Below are 14,747 nucleotides of genomic sequence, written 5' to 3' on the forward strand. Positions count from 1 at the left end.
CTACCATTTTCTGCCACTCTACCTTTCCAATAAAATAAATATGTCATTAAAAAAGAACATGTAAAATACAAGCATAAAGGGGAGAGTGTTCTTGTGTCCCCAAGGGAAAATGCAATGAGAAAGAAGCTAGCATGGCAACTGAGGAAATTCATTCTTATGTTTTATAAATTAGCTTAATTCTGCAATTAGCTGTTGAGTGGGCGATCTTTCCTTTCCCCTTAGCTTGATTGACAGCTTTGTTCTTGTGCAGTAGAGTGTTATTTCCATATACATACGAAAAGAAAGACTTACTCCCACCCCTTTTGATTGGTGTCAAGTGAAATACTATTTTGATAATCTTAACAACTGGTCTGTTTGAGTAATCTACAGATCATATAAAAATCTTAGTAAACTAATCAACATCTACTCTCTCTCTCTCTCCTTCCTATTTTATTGAAAAGCAAAAATTTACCAACAGTATATCAGAGGCTTTAACATCACAGACAAATAGAAAGACTGTGATTTTATATTGTTTCCTATTGTTTCAACAGGACACTATTTTATGCGTGTGTGTTTTCTACTTCTTTTAAATGTCCACCCTGGGTTGTGACTCAAAAGGCTAATCTTCCACTTTGCAGCACCAACATCCCATATCGGTGCCAGTTCGTGTCCCTGCTATTCCACTTCCCATCCAGCTCCCTGCACTCTGTACACTCATGGGAGACCCGGCAGAAGCTTCTGGTTCCCGGTTCAGATCAGTTCAGCTCTGGCCAAATGGGGAGTAAAGCAACGGATGGAAAATCATCTCTCTTTGCCTTTCTTTCTCTCTGGAAATCTGCCTCTCAAATTAAAAACAACGAACAAACAGAAGTTAGAATGTCCAGCCTGCACTCTTGTGTCTTTGATGAAGCATCGGTGAGAGCATAATGTTAATAGTAATGCATGAGCAATTCTGCAGTTAAAATTAGATCCAATCACAGAGGTGTCTGAAATAAAAACACCTTCCAGAGAAAGAAACACTATCACTATTTTTTTTAAATCAAAATCACAGACCTTCACAGCTAGGCCATGTTCTTGCAAGGCAGCAGTGTTAACTCTCTCTCTGCCATTTAAATGTCACTGCAGATTTACTCGTGGCATGTGAGGGTGGTGTGTCGTGGTTGCTAGCTCAGGGCTATGCAATGTGACAGGTTCTGAAAGCAGTATACATCTATTCTAACATGGGCTACTGAGTCCACATCATTTTAAGGATTGTAGATACCTTATTAGGTTCCTCTTTCTTGTTTCAAAAATGCAACAAGTCACTGAGCTGGGAAATATCACTATGGCATTTTTCAAATAAAGAATTGTGCTGGTATTGAAAATTGCTTTAATTATGATGAACAAAATAAATTTGTGGTTCTGCATGATGTAGCTTTACAATGCTTCCCTAGTCTAACTTAATGCTTGCTCCCATGATAGTCACATGTACATTTCTTTAAACTTTCAAAAATTATTAGTATCAATTTATGATACAGTTCCATAGGACCAAGGGTTTCCTATGCCCCCTCTTCAAGGCCCCTCCCCCTTGTCCCACCACTGAGTTCTTCTATATTATTACTATAATACAATTTTTCATAAACAGTCATATGTCCATCATTGCAGGCATGGACAACGGCAAAGAGCCCAACATCCTATTGTTAAGATATAGTAAACAGTTTCATTGGAAGTCTGTCTCTGATCTGGAAGTGGAGATGCATACTGCATTGTATCATTTCACATCTGGATATGATAGTCTCCATTACACAGTTGCTATACATCCCCTTAAATGAAAAGCCACAATACAAAATCAACAACAGGAAGAAAAATGGAAATTTACAATGTCAAGAAGTTAAATAACATGCTAATAGATATTATAGTCTCTATTACACCATTACTGTACATCTCCTTGAATGAACAGTCACAAAACAAAATCAGTAATAGGAAGAAAAGAAGAAATTAAAAATGTCATGAGGTTCATAACATTCTAGCTACTGAATGACTAATGTGTTACTGGAGATCTTCAAAACACTTTCTTCCTCATTAAAATCTTTGCTGACTCACAGACCATACAGCAGCATCATTTTCTTCAAGAAGGTTCTTGATTTTTTTCATTCCTTCAGTATACTTTATTACATTTTTAAAATAAATATTGTCATGTGTACTGACATAGTGGTTACAAAAATTGTGGGGTAAATGATTTCATGTGAAACTCTTCAGTATTTGAGTTCAATAAAATAGGCCTTTTTCCAAATGCACCATCTAAGAAAGTGGTGAAAAAATTGGAGTATTTCTTTCTAATCGTGAATTTGAAATCTTTTATTTGATGCTCATGTTTTCATGTCACCCCTTAATGCATGAGAGATTTTATACTGTTCAGTAATATATAAACTTAAATAAATTGCTGTTAATATGTTTGAAGGGACTTCAGAAAGTTCCAGCAAAGACACAGACAAGAAAATGTCAATTTTTCATGAATAGTTTCAAATATTTTTTTAAAGATTTATTTTTTATTGGAAAGGCAAATATACAGAGAGAAGGAGAGACAGAAAGATTTAACACCCGCTGGTTCACTCCCCAAGTGGCCATAATGGATGGAGCTGAGCTTATCAAAAGTCAGGAGCCAGGAGCTTCTTCCAGGTCTCACAATGCAGGTGCAAAGTTCCTGAGCTTTGGGCCATGTTGACTGCTTTCCCAGGCCACAAGCAGGGAACTGGAAGGGAAGTGGAGCAGTCGGTGTGTGAACTGGTGCCCACATGTGATCCTAGCAGATGCAATGCAAGGATTTAGCTACTAGTCTTTTGCACCTGAACCAACTCCCACTATTCTAATATGCATATTTGTATATGTGAATGCAAGTTTAGGATTGAGACAGAGCTCATAATTGAATATATGTGTTTATGTGTAAACATCTAAAATTAGTGATCGAATTGTATATGTGATAAGTTATTTATATATAATAGGTTGTTATTTATAACATGCATATAATCAGTAATGTTAGTGTGCACACATTGCCACCTGGTCCTCCTTGGCTGCATCTTTAAGCAGTATTTTCTGTTCTTAACACAAAACTTTCATTTGATATCCTTTTATTATAGAAAAGCGGCAGGGGAAAATGCATTTTTGTTTTAATGGCATCCACAGGGAACAGCCTGATTCTGCAGCTCATTCTGCTTGAATAAAAACACAGTCACTTCCAGGTACCAAGGATGCTCTTCACTGAGGTACAGTAATCAAAAAACCCATTACGCCTTTCTGCGCATTTTCAGTCTTTTGAGAGATGTTATGCTTTGTCAATAAGATTGTCCCCAGGCTGGTAATGGAGGCTGTGGCTGTAAGGGCAAAAATCACATTGGTTTCTCCACCTGAAAGCAGTCAGGCTCAAGGGATAGATATCTTATTCTACGCATAAAATCAATGCAGCAATTTTACCTTTTTTTCTTCTCTTCTTTCTCCTCCTCCTCTTTTAAAATTTTCATTCCCCCTCATCTTCCTTCTTCTCTGTCTTCTTCTACTTCTTGCTATTCCTCCTCTCTCCATTTTCTCCTTCTTCTTTGTCTTTCTGGTAGCATAGTGAAAGACTTTATGGGTGGCATGTTTCATTTATGTAGGTTAAACTCATGCCTACTGATAAAAGGAATGGAGTGCTTAATTCTGAATATAATGTGGTGTGAAAAGTCTAGCCCTATGGCTTGAGCCAGTGTACCTGGCTTGTAGGGTTGACTTTGTCTTTTATACTGTGCGACTTAATTATGCACCTTACTCTTAAGATGTTAGGATACTATTTCTTCCTCATATAAGTCATCACATTCTTTTTTCGTATGACTACAGAGTAATCTAGCTTAGGAGATCCCAGATATGTGTGGACCCTAGTACAGGCTTCACATTTTTTAGGCAAGGTCAAAAACTTCTTTCATAAGCAAATTAAGATCTCTGTGTATTTTTTTACTGAGGAGTCATAGAGTGTAACACTGGTGACATTTTATTGTGAAGCAAAACATTGCCATCAAAATGGATGGTGACTGCCATGGGTCCTTCAGTGTCTCACAATGACAATATTAAAAAAGAAATACCTCTTAACCTGAGATTATCGTTGATGATGAAGAAAATACAATTGATTTCATTTTAGTTTACAAGTGGTGGCATTTGAATGTTTCTGGAGGAAAGACAGCTGTGTGATCGAGTTGTGAGTTGAAATAGTTGATTATTCCTGGAACAGAAGTTTTGCCTTAAGGAATGACTGGCAATACACTATTTTCAGACTTAGATATTTGGCAGACATTTTTTTCTCAAAGTGAACTGTGGGGGATTGTTACTTAAGGAAAATCAAGAAAAGCATTTTTCCATGATAAAATTAAAGACTATAAAGGAAAAACAGAATTTTGGAAAATTGCCTCTGTGAGTATGTTAGTTTCACTGTATAAAGATGTGCTTTAATTATAGTGATGGTATTAATAAATGTGACTTTAAAATAATTAATTATAAAATAATTTTCCCATTTGGAAAGTCTTCATGGTGTGTGTGTGTGTGTGTGTGTGTGTGTGTGTGTGTACATTACCAGGGTTGGGTGTTTGACTGACTGGAACCTGGAAATCAAAGGACTTGGGCCCTCAACTGCTTCTTCTCAGAGTGCCTATTATGTGGAAGCTAGAAACAGAATCTGGAACAGTCGGAACTCTATACCCAGGTACTTCCCTATGGAATTTGGGCATCCCAAGAGATGTCTTAACAGCTTGGCCAATTGTCCATCCCATAAAAATTGTTCTGAAGTTAAATTGTATGCCAGTCATAACCCACATAAGCAAAAGTTGTTCGCCATCTACGGTAATTTCTAGGAATGTGGTTTGGTTCCAAAGTGAAAGCAGTGAAGAGCTGCTGGTCCAGTGTATCTTGGTTAATATCTCTCTGATCATGCATTCTGGTCTCTTCAGAGACATGGTCAGAATGAGATCATGTGCTAGACAAGGATCAATATTCTTCAGCCCAACAAAGTTCAAGATGAGATTTTTGATTGGGTGAAGACTACTTGGAGTCTTCATTGCATCCAAACCCATCCCAGTCTGTGCGTGAAGAAAGATCATTTCTCTCTGGGACTCCAGCCTGTCTTGTGCTCCATGGCCAAGATGTGGGTACTCTCTTTCTTCTCTTGGGCTGGTCCCATACAACCCCAGAACGGACCAAATATAATCATGAAAACTTTATCAAATGATCCAGGAAAGCAAATGATCCAGGATGCCAAGCCCTTCTTTTTTTTTTTTTTTTTTTTCGGATAAGCCTAGCCTTTTGCAAATAGCATCTTAGATTTGAACTGAATGCCTTTTCAATGTCCATTTTAACGAAAAAGAAAATGTTAAGACAAACTGAAAACAAACTATTTTTCCTTCCATTAACCTTTTAAAGCCAAAATGTGGAATGAGTATTTCTTTCTTTGCCTCAGTTTGATTCCATTATATTTGCATAATTGAGAGCTCAAATAAAACCTCAAGAACACAGTCTCACTTTAGACATTCAAGTGTCCAAATTAGAGTAATGGTCAAATTCAAAATGGGAAAATAGTACTTTCCTGTGCTTGGCTCTATTGAAAATGCTGCTCACACCATGTTCCTCTCTCATTGTCTGGCATTTTCCTTCTCCTTGCCTTTGTTCGTCCCTCTCATTCTCTCTACTCTTGGTTCAGGTCAATTACAACTGTTTCTCTTGCCTGCTTAAAACAGGCATCAATCAAACTTGACCTGTTAGTTGTATAATCTCACTTGTTGTCAGAAGAAATAAGCACTTCTAAAAGTTAGTGAATGAGCACCCTGGGTTTCCTAAGGAAGTAAGAACTTCCTTCCCTTTCCTCTTCTCCCCTGATCCTCACATTTCTTCCACACGGAGATTAGGAGCACCATGACTGCAGAGGTCAGTGTGAGTCTCTGTTACCATCAACAGACAGTGACGGGGATTAAATATTTTGAATATGCCATGGAATGAATCCCCACCCCAAACTTAGAGAGTCATGGGCTGAATGCTGGGGTGAAATGATACGCTTCTTTGGTTGGCTGCTTTCTTACTCCACCCCTCTTGGGTAAGTCCAGCGAATCTGATGTCCCATGTCCCTTCCATGAGTGAGAAGGTTCCCATGCTGATGGAACTGAGATTGACAGCATCTCGTCAAGTCATAGATGCCGAATACACAAAATCCTAGTTCAAAACAAATCTATCACACACAGTTTGGTCTTGTTTCAGATCTTCAAAAACTAGTCATTAATAACTGCATTTTTAATTGGAAATTAATATTAGCCTCTGTCATAAGATTAGGACAAAGATATACACAGGGGTTTTTGAGACATCATAGAATTGATTACATGACTTACAAACACCTTGGCAACAATTCTGAAACAATTCTGAAGGCCAAGTGTTTGTGTTTCTATGACTAATTATGCATGTATAATTATAAACACACACACACACACACACATATATATATACACACACATACGCTTATATGTATATGTACAAGTTCTAGAACACTTGGCATCCTGTTTGGCACCATTAAAATACGTAAATAAACGACAGTTTGTGTCACAGAGAACACAAACATCAAAAGGAAGATTCTGTGGCTGGTGGTGGGAAGTGGAAAAATACCGGAAAATCATCTGAACAGAAAGACAGTGGAAATGAAGCAAATTATAAGCTAGAGTTTTTCAAATATAAAAAAAATAAACAGTCCTATTTAATAACATTCAAAATTATGTTATTATGATCAAATAATATGCTCCCAATTTAAAACTTCCATCTCCTCTTGTTTTGTAAATTTATCTTGAAAATTGATTGACATAAAGTGATAATTTGTATTCAACTGTTTAAAAAAAATAATGACAATTTCACCCAAGAGATTGTTGCCTAATGCTGTAAATGAAATAAGCAAGAGGCGATTGCCAAGACTGTCTCTAAACTTAGGAATTCTGTATAATAAGACACAACCTAATTTAGAAGTACATTTTTATAACAGTCAATTAAGAGCAACCAAGCTTCAGCCAATCACGTAAGTAAATCATGTCTAATTGAAGCCAATATCTAGCTATGACCAATCAAGGTATTGCTATAGTTTACTTGTGTGTTCAGGAAAGGTTCACTGTTCATGTTGCAGAATGATGCTGTCCAATTCCCTTTCAGTTAAGACTACTGCTCAGTTCATGAATCTTTCTGTTGTTAAAATTTGTTGCATTTACAGCCTAAATTGCTTTTATAGCACACAGAATCAAGGAAAGAAAACTATAACAAGCCACACAGTTTTGGATAAAGTTGGAGATATCATAATTAAGTCAGCTTTAATTTAGTATAGGTCATGATGTGTACGTAGCGTAACACTACTATATAATGTGTAGGTATAAATAGTTCCTAGTTCTGTCCAGTCATGAGTCCTAAAAGCATATCATCTTGGATCTCAGACTGGTCTTAAATGTCATTTTCAGTGAAAGGAACTAGAGATCCTTCTAAAAGTGGCCAGTTGTAGGCTTACTCTGGCTTATAAATGATGAGTTACAGCGTATCATAGGCCCCAAAATTAAAGGAGTGCTGAGACACAGTCAAACTTGCAACTGCCAAAGTCTAGGATACTACATTGTGTAATGAGGATTAATTGAATCTATAACTAGACATCTTTGAGTCCATACTGATGCAAATAACTGAATAGTAAATACATGGGAGAAAAGACACAGATTTATCGTACCAAGAATTCCCAATTATCTGTGAAGATACTCCCTTCCCAAGGAGATGGGGAACAGTTCTAAGCTCCTTTGTTTAAGGATGGGGAATACAATTAGTGACTTACTAGAAAAAGAGCTTAAAAGTAGGGGAGCACAAGTTGGAAAGGCAGAGTGGTGGGGAATCCGTTGGCCACTGCCAAATGCACAACCAGTAGAAGTCAACAACCTTGAGGAAAAAAAAAAACCCTAAGAAACTGTCACAACTAAGAAAAATTTCAGAAGATATGCTAGTTTAATGTAATGTGAGATTTTTAGTAGAATCTTTGAATGGAAAAAGACATCAGGAAAATTTTTGGAAAATCTAGTAATGTGTGGATTTTAGTTTAAAGGATAATTATATAGATATAGTTAGAAATATAGATAGTTGGAATATCTGTAATGAAACAAAAAGCCTGCTGAGCGCAGAGGAACACACATCAGAATGGAGACCTGTGGACTCCCGCGTCAGGATAAGAAAGGGTTGAGGAACCAGGGCTGAGTTCTACTACTGGGTACAGTTTAAACTCTTCCAGCTAAGTACATAACTCATTTTGAGAATGAGTTCCAAGTACGCAAAGCCAATGCCAAATGCAGAGTCTTTGTATGTGATTGTCTTAGTAGGTAGCACCAGAACTGCTGAGTTATTAAACTCCATCCCTGCATTTCCATGGAAAGCCCCCTTGCTGCTGAATGTTAGACTGGAAAGTATAGGTAATATGGATGTGCTTTAAAACAGAGTTTTGAAGGTTGCTAACTGGCTGGGCTTCTAGAATAAGCATGCATTGAATCCTTAAAATGAGAGCCAGGGCATGTTAAAATGGGGCCAATGAGCAGGCTAGTTTGGCTAAAATGGACTTACTGTACAAGTCTGGGTGTGACACTAGATGTTCAACAGACTTGCATGCTGGGGTAATCAGTAAACAGAGGATAAAAATGTCTAATTTTGAGAGTCTTTAATGTTTTAATTCTGTTTAATAGCTTATGTTTGATTTAATTATGAGAGAAATGTTAAGTAGATTTTTCCCTTGAAAACGGATTTTAACTCTATTTTTATCTCTTTACTCTCCGGTAAGATACTTTATGTTAGTTCAAAGTGATTTTCTTTTGTTAATGCCTGCCACTATATTTTGATTAACCTAACAATTTATAGAGACATTTAGCCAGGTTGATGTTATAAGCTTGTCAAGTAAGCAGTCAATTACGGTGAATGAATAAGAATTTTGGGGGTAATAAATATCTTTTCTTTTAAAGATTTATTTATTTTTATTGGAAAGATGGATATACAGAGAGGAGGAGAAACAGAAAGGAAGATCTTCCATCTGATGGCTCACTGCCCTTAGTGGCCACAATGGCTGGAGCTGAGCTGATATGGAGCCTGGAGCCAGGAGCTTTCTCCAGGTCTCCAATGCAGGTACAGGGTCCCAAGGCTTTGGACCATCCTCGACTGCTTTTCCAGGCCACAAGCAGGGAGCTGGATGGGAAGCAGGGCCACTGGGATTAGAACCGGTGTCCATATGGGATCCTGGTGCATGCAAAGCTAAGACTTTAACCACTGCACTATTGCGCCGGGTCCAATAAATATCTTTTTTTTTTTTTTTTTTTTTGCCCAGAGTTTATATATTCAGGTACTTCACTTCCAATGAGCTTTACATGACTAGGAAAGGACTGATTCTGTTGTATTTGGATGGGAGCCTCTAAAATGGCCACCAATGATCCCACTCTTGGTAGTAACAGCTTTGTTAATTTCTTTTCCTTAACGTGCGTGGTACCTAATGATCCACTTAAAAAAATGGATGCAATTTTAAAGACTAGGTTACAAAAACACTACCTTCCACATCTCTACCTCTTCTTTCAACTTCTGCCCTGGACGAAGATGGCTCTTACATTGTGAATAGCCTTACATGGAGAATCAAGAGCTGACATGTCCAGCACACAGCAGACAGGCCCGGAGGCCAGCGTGCAGCTACGAGGATGAACCTGCACATCTCCCAGTCACTCTTGGCATGATCGCTGTTGCTGCTGCTGCTGCCTGAGGACAGATTCCTGAGAGAGTTAGGTATCTTTCCCTGAACTTCGTATTTTTACACCTAGTAGCCACTCACCCTGGAAAATGTTGTAAAAATTTAAGACGCTCAACAAATGAACGAACATAAAAGAACAGTGGAATAAACATGTAAATGAGTTAATGACAGTGTTATGTGAATCAAATAATTACAAATGCATCTAAATCACTTCATGACATGTGTCAATAAATCAACTAATTATGTTTGAATTAATCAATCAATCATGTTTATCAACTTGGGAGAACCAATTAATAGCTGTGTGCCCTTTATCACTTGCTAAATAAATAGAAGAGAAACCGAGTGCAACAATTACACAAGCACTTGTGTTCAATAGGGAAGATATTTTAAAATCACCATTGTAAATGTTTGTATTAGACAATTTGTTGAATTGTAATAAAGTTACAGAGTAAAATAAAAAATGGAAAGTAAAATAGCAAAAAATCAGTGCTTTAAATCACAGCAATTAGTATTTTTTACTATATAAAATTTATGTAGTTATTATTATGTTTCATAATTTTGCATGATAGCATGTTAAAGTGATTGCATGATAGCCAATGTAAGAGATTGAAGCTAGACAGGAAAAGAGGGTTGGGTGCAAAATATCATTGTGCTCTTAAAACTGTATAGATGAAATTGTTTCCTTTATAAAATAATAAAAAAAAAGATTGTCGCAGGTTAGTCTTGAAAGAAACCACAGACCAGAAGAATGATTTTGACTTAGCACAGTAAGGATTCTGCAGCTTGCAGCACTGAGGAAGCAGGCTCACGTGAGGAACTGGTGGGTGCACTTGGGGCAAGGAGTATAAGGATTCAGACTGACAAGGGAACAATTCCATTTGAGAGGATGGCTCATCTCTGAATTGGATTGCACCAGAAAATTCTGTTTTAGGAACTGGCTATCCTGGCACCTAGCCTGACTCTGACCACATCTGAGACAAGAATGCTACTATTAGTTCTGCAACTTTCCCAAATCAACTTATGAAATTAAGTAAATAGACACAAAAGACATTCCTAAAATGTCTTAGAATGTATTCGTTTATATCAAGTGTTTTGTATCTGGCTGTAGCTTTGAAGCAAAAAGAGATAAAATATGAGGTGATAATGAAATAATGTTTAAATTATTCATGTTTATTTTAAATACTGTAATAGCTACTATATGTATTAAAGCTTAGGAAATGCCATTTTAAATATTATTTTATTGAGAATGATGTTCTAAATGAGCATCCATCCCTAAGCACCCGTACGTTTTATGGAAATAAATGGAGTTTAATACCTGATGCATATCTGTTTTATGTGTACAGTGTTTCTGACACGTAAACAATTGGCTCTGACTATGAAGGCTGCATCCCACTGGCCTCCTGCCTCAGATGGGACATGTTTTATTCATTTGTGACAATCCCATGGCACCAGTCACGCCCTGCAGCCTTTATGTGGCTCAGGACTGACCCTGTAATTATTTCTCAAGTCATTTCCAGACTATCTCATAAACCATTCTTAATGGCACTGTATGGAAACAGATATAAATTAGTTCCATTTCCAAGGGGTTTTAAGAAATGTAATCTTGTTGTAGGCGGCTCTTAATTTAGCATCTCTGCTTTTATTAGAGGCATAGAATATATATATATATACACACATATATATGTGTATTTATTTATTTATTGAAGATAAGGGTGTTGATGCTGTACTCAGGGAAAACATTGCATTATAAAGGTAGAGCTTCTTCTTTTAGCTCCATTTTTCCCCAGTTTTTGGTGTGTGCTTGGGGGGAGGTGGGAGTGGAGTAATCACCACTCCTCTCCCAGATGCTCCAACTTTCTTCCCTGTTTGGCCAGCTACTCCATTAATACTTTGATTAATGGAAGTGCTTTAGAATTTCAAGTGCCCTGATGATGAGCCAATGTCTGCTCCAGTGAAAGTAATTAGCAGTAAAAACAGGATGATCCAGGCTTCTGAAGGCTTTGGCAAAATCATCACTCTGATCATGCTCCCACTGCTGTGGGAAAGAGGACAGTTCCCATTGCTGGCATTGTTCGTGACAACACAGCAACTGAAAGGAGGCAGAGTTCTGGAGCCCCCGTGCTGCTCCCCAGTGCCTTGCTCTGCACAACCGCCTTCCTAGCTGAGAGTCTGGAATCAGTTCTGGGAGAACAAACTGAAATGACCGTGATGTCTTTTTCTCACTAGGAGTCAAAGGTAATGTTCTATTACTGCTTCAGCCTTCTGCTTTCCCACGGACTTATTCCTGCCTTTTGTTTGTGTCTAGTCTTGCTTTAGATGTTCTTTTTGAAAATTTACCTTCGTTGATTTCTTTTCATCTTGTGAAATAAATTGCTTGAACCGAAGTCTTTGTGCTTACTAACTAGGGAAGGATCCTGTACTTCTCGCGGCTTCACCGAAGTCAGGAACAGCAGCTTCCTCAGCTAAGCTTCCATGCACCGTAGTGAAAGCACAACTGAAAGACTCAAAGCTGTGTTATAAGTAGTTCAATAAATGCAGCGTTCGATTTGTTGAGAATTTATGTTTCTATTCACCTAAACTGCTGCTCTGCTGTAAAATTCTATGTATTGTGGTATTGTGGTGAGCTCAACTTTAGGGATGATCTTGGTAGCAATAACATGATAGTTAATATCAAGAAAGTAATACATTTAATCTTCTATCCATAAAGAATTGCATCATCTCCATTTTCATTTGTTTCAAACTATACTTGGTTTGCAGAGTTAAAACTTAGAAATAAAAGATAATTGTATAGAATTCATTCTTTACAGAGTTGTGATAATATGCTTAAGATTAGTTTTGTCTTCGTTTTGGGAACAATCAGTGTTACAAGCCCAAAATGGGAAAAAAGACAATGTTCATTTTTACTTTCTGCCAGTGGAATTGACTCATTTTTCATTCCATTTTTCCTTTGTCATCTTTTCATATGCACATTTCTGTGACCATGTGAGTGTATACCTCACTCTGATTGATTCTCATGTGCTTTCTCTGAGATATTAAGTCACATTCTGGGTGAAAAGTTTAATGCATTTGAATTTGAGTGATATTCTTAAGATGGAATTCAGGAGTCACATACACATGGGAAACACGACAATGTAATTTTAATGCCTTGAGCTAAAATGCCAGTTGGCATCATTTTAAGCCACTCAGTCCATTTTGGTTAGCAATTAATTTTAAAAATGTGTGTTGTATTTGGGGTTTGATTCTGGCCAGGGAAACTGAAAGATGAGCCTGTAGTCTTATTCCCCAAGAAGTTTAGAATCTAATCCTTCAGATTGATGAGCTATTTTCTGCTGTCATTTTTTAAAGCAGTATCTTAGTACTTCTTCCGTCATGGATCTTTTTATTTGAGCATCCTCCTTCCCAACTGAGCACAGCAGAAGTACTCTGGACATTAAAGCTGTTGATTCACTATGACAGAAAATCGAAGAATTTGTTTTCATATTATGTGACACCGAGTTAAAGGAAAAAAAGTAAGAATAACTACAAATGTTTGGAAGAACATCTACAACTGCCAGCAATTACTCTAAGCTAAATAACAAATAACATACATGATTAATTTTTGCATCAAAATAAATGTAACTGTAAATTCCATTTTCTTTAAAGTTTTTGGAATATCTTTGTGTAACTTGCAATAATACAGTATTTCCAATTTCTGCTTTAGGGAGAGATCATACACTTGATGTTACTCATACAATGCACTGTCTGAGCTTGGACTCAGAGTGGTTGGTTTCTTGGCTGTAGTTTACCTGGTACTTCCCCTTCATCTGCTAACTGTTCAAACGCAAAGTCTCTTGATGCTAATTGCACGTGTCATTATGTGTCTGCTGGTTAGACGCCGCCCATAGAGCGCTCTTGTTAGAAAAGACCACAGAAAGAATTTGGAAAGTATTTATAGTTATATGTGGTTTTACATCACCCCCTTTTATCTTTGAATACTTCATTTTGCTCTATTTTATGATTGCAATGGAATACATTTTTTGTATTTTAACTCTTGGTTTCTTCTTTATTTTATTGATTTTTATTTTGTCTATTTATTTATCAATTTATCTATCTATCATCTTTCTGAGTCTGGCAGTTCGATTTGGGAGATCTCCAATGAAACTTTGTCTGAGGTGTTCTCAGACCAGATTCTTGTATGTACTAGCAAGTACAGGGCCAGGCACAGTCCATCAGCTCGATCTGTTGGTGGTTGCAATTGCTAGGTTGGTTCTGTTCTCAGCCCCGACTTCCACTGGAACCAATGGGTGTTGCAGTCCAGCCTGGTTCTGCCCAGCACATACTCGGCCCTCACATAAACCAGTGGGAGTTGCAGCCTAGTCGGAACGACCCACAATAATCCCCACCAGGCCCGCCCCCATCCTGGTTTACCAGTATGTGTAGCACACCAGTCCAGTCTGTCCCACATCCCATTTGGCTCTCGTACATGTCAATGGGCATTAAATCCCAGTTTCATCTAACCAACTCAACCATCCAGCCCTCACTGGTTGTTGTCGGTCTCTGTCCAGCCATCCCAGCCCTGTCCTAGTTTTTGTGCCCTCCCGTGGGTGTGGTAACCCAAGAGGGAGGAGCCCACTATTTCCCTCCCAGGCCTCTCCCACTCCCGGATTATGCACTCTTCAGGTGGTTCTGCGGTTTGACTTGAGAGAATTAGCCCCCAGTGCCAGCTTCTGCCAGCTAATGCTGCGGCTAAGCCCAAACAACCCTCACCCACTCTGATTTTGTTTGCACCAGTGGGAACAGTCAGCCTAGCCTGGTTTTTCCTGATCTAGTTCCTATGAGGCCCACAGGTGTCGCAGCCCTGCCTGGTCTGCTCTGTCCCCATCCCAGCTAACGCTCTCCAGTGGGAGCAGCTGTCTAGCAAGGGAGCTCAGCCATATTTCCCCTGCTGGCTCCGCCTCCTCCCTTCCTGGTTCTCACGCTGTGGTCACATCCAGTACAGGTAACCTCACCTTGGCATTCT

The 14,747-nt window shown here is 38.2% G+C and overlaps 1 long non-coding RNA gene across 1 annotated transcript; it reads left to right on the forward strand.

Annotated features, from left to right (window-relative positions):
• The first annotated feature begins 9,285 nt into the window (after window positions 1–9,285).
• Window positions 9,286–12,460, forward strand: LOC121154624. Its single transcript, XR_005883570.1, has 2 exons — window positions 9,286–9,783; window positions 12,154–12,460. It is a non-coding gene; the product is annotated as an uncharacterized LOC121154624 (long non-coding RNA).
• The last annotated feature ends 2,287 nt before the right edge of the window (window positions 12,461–14,747 follow it).

Source organism: Ochotona curzoniae, unplaced genomic scaffold (genome assembly GCF_017591425.1).
Source record: "Ochotona curzoniae isolate NIBS_2020 unplaced genomic scaffold, NIBS_Ocur_1.0 contig_2754, whole genome shotgun sequence".
NCBI lineage: Eukaryota > Metazoa > Chordata > Mammalia > Lagomorpha > Ochotonidae > Ochotona > Ochotona curzoniae.